The sequence below is a fragment of the Glycine max genome, chromosome 1 (assembly GCF_000004515.6).
Source record: "Glycine max cultivar Williams 82 chromosome 1, Glycine_max_v4.0, whole genome shotgun sequence".
Lineage (NCBI taxonomy): Eukaryota > Viridiplantae > Streptophyta > Magnoliopsida > Fabales > Fabaceae > Glycine > Glycine max.
The window spans coordinates 26,853,435-26,855,980 of NC_016088.4; the positions used below are offsets into that span (position 1 = coordinate 26,853,435).

Here is a 2,546-nt window from a genome sequence, read left to right on the forward strand (position 1 = left end):
TAGCTGCAGTTCAAACCTACATTGTTACTTGCATAAGAAGACAACTAGTTGTGTGCATGCTAAATGTAGTGTATGACTAGAGGAAATCCATCTGACTTACAACCCTTTGATCCTGAGATAGATAGGACTTTTCATAGATTAGTTAGACATCATTTTATACCTTTTGAACATCCTAAGCATTCTGTTACTGGAGAGTCTGTGCATTCTGTTATTAGTGATTTTGAACATCCTGATTTTGAGCATTATAATTTTGAACATTTTGATTGTGAACATTCTAAGAACATGGAAAAACCTCCACCCCATGAGAGGACTCTAAGGGAAATGGCTGCACCTGATTTCACCTACGAAAGCCTGTGCATCCAGTACCCTGATGAGGATGTCCCATATGTTCTTAAAACTGGACTGATCCATTTGCTTCCAAAGTTTCATGGCCTTGCACGTGAAGACCCACACAAACACCTGAAAGAATTCCACATTGCTTGCTCCACCATGAAACCACCAGATGTCCAAGAGGATCACATATTTCTGAAGGCCTTTCCTCATTCTTTAGAGGGAGTGGCAAAGGATTGGCTATATTACCTTGCTCCAAGGTCCATCACGAGCTGGGATGATCTCAAGAGAGTATTCTTAGAAAAAGATTTCCCTGCTTCCAGGACCACAACCATCAGAAAGGATATTTCAAGTATTAGACAACTTAGTGGGGAGAGCCTATATGAATACTGGGAGAGATTTAAAAAACTATGTGTCAGTTGCCCTCACCATCAGATTTCGGAGCAGCTTCTTCTCCAATATTTTTATGAAGGACTCAATAACATAGAGAGAAGTATGATAGATGCTGCCAGTGGTGGAGCCCTTAGAGACATGACTCCTGTTGAAGCCAGAAATTTAATTAAGAAGATGGCTTCAAACTCCCAGTAGTTTAGCGCTAGAAATGATGCTATAGTCATTAGAGGAGTGCATGAGGTAGCCACAAACTCATCTGCATCATCTGAAACTAAGAAGCTTGAAGGTAAACTAGATGTCTTGGTTAACTTGGTAACCTAACTGGCCATGAATCAGAAATCTGCACCTGTCGCAAGACTCTGTGGTTTATGCTCCTCTGCCGACCACCATACAGACCTTTGCCCTTCTGTGCAGCAATCTGTAGCAATTGAACAGCCTGAAGCATATGCTGCCAACATCTACAATAGACCTCCTCAATCTCAGCAGCAAAGTCAGCCACAACAGAACAATTATGACCTCTCCAGCAACAGGTACAATCCCGGGTGGAGGAATCATCCCAACCTTAGATGGTCGAGTCCTCCACAACAGCAGCAACAACAACAGCCTTATTTTCAGAATACTGCTGGCCCAAGCAAACCATACGTTCCTCCACCAATCCAGCAACAACAACAACAACAACAACCGCAACAGCCCCAGAAACAGCAAACAGTTGATGCTCCTCCACAACCTTCCCTTGAAGAACTTGTGAGGCAAATGACTATGCAAAACATGCAGTTTCAACAAGAGATAAGAGCCTCCATTCAGAGCTTAACTAATCAGATGGAACAATTGGCTACACAGTTAAATCAACAACAGTCCCAGAATTCTGACAAGCTGCCTTCTCAATCTGTCCAGAATCCCAAAAATGTGAGTGTCATTTCATTAAGGTCGGGAAAGCAGTGTTAAGGACCTCAACCAGTAGCACCTTCCTCATCCGCAAATGAACCTGCCCAACTTCACTCTACTCCAGAAAAAGATGATGACAAAAATCTAAAGAGTAAGTTACCTAACAATTTATGTGCATGTGAATCTTCCACTGGTAATTCGGATTTGCAGAAGCAGCATATCGCTCTTCCATTCCCTCCAAGAGCGATTTCCAACAAAAAAATGGAAGAGGCAGAGAAGGAGATCTTGGAAACATTTAGAAAAGTAGAGGTAAACATACCTTTGCTGGATGCAATAAAGCAAATTCCAAGATATGCTAAATTCTTGAAGGAGTTGTGCACTAATAAGTGGAAGCTTAAAGGAAGTGAAAGAATTAGCATGGGCAGAAATGTCTCTGCATTGATTGGTAAATTTGTCCCCCAAATCCCTGAAAAATGTAAAGATCCAGGTACATTCAACATACCTTGTATTATAGGGAACATTAAGTTTGACAATGCCATGCTAGATTTAGGAGCTTCTATTAGTGTTATGCCTCTGTCTATTTTTAATTCTCTATCTCTAGGTCCTTTACAATCAACTGATGTGGTAATTTATTTAGCTAATAGAAGTGTTGCCTATCCTGCTGGTTTCATAGAGGATGTCTTAGTTAGAGTGGGTGAACTGATTTTCCCTGTTGATTTTTATATTTTGAATATGGAGGAGGGATTTTCTCAAGGATCAGTTCCCATCATTCTAGGCAGACTCTTTATGAAAACTGCTAGAACTAAGATAGATGTATATGCAGGCACACTATCTATGGAGTTTGGTGATATAACTGTTCATTTTAATATTCTTAATGCTATGAAACACCCATCTAAAGATCTTTCTGTATTTTGTGCTGAAATAATTGACCATGTTGT

At 40.5% G+C, this 2,546-nt stretch overlaps 1 non-coding gene across 1 annotated transcript; it reads right to left on the reverse strand.

Annotated features, from left to right (window-relative positions):
• Window positions 1-660: 660 nt before the first annotated feature.
• Window positions 661-767, reverse strand: LOC112997887 (small nucleolar RNA R71). The gene has a single exon (XR_003262944.1). It is a non-coding gene; the product is annotated as a small nucleolar RNA R71 (small nucleolar RNA).
• Window positions 768-2,546: the final 1,779 nt, after the last annotated feature.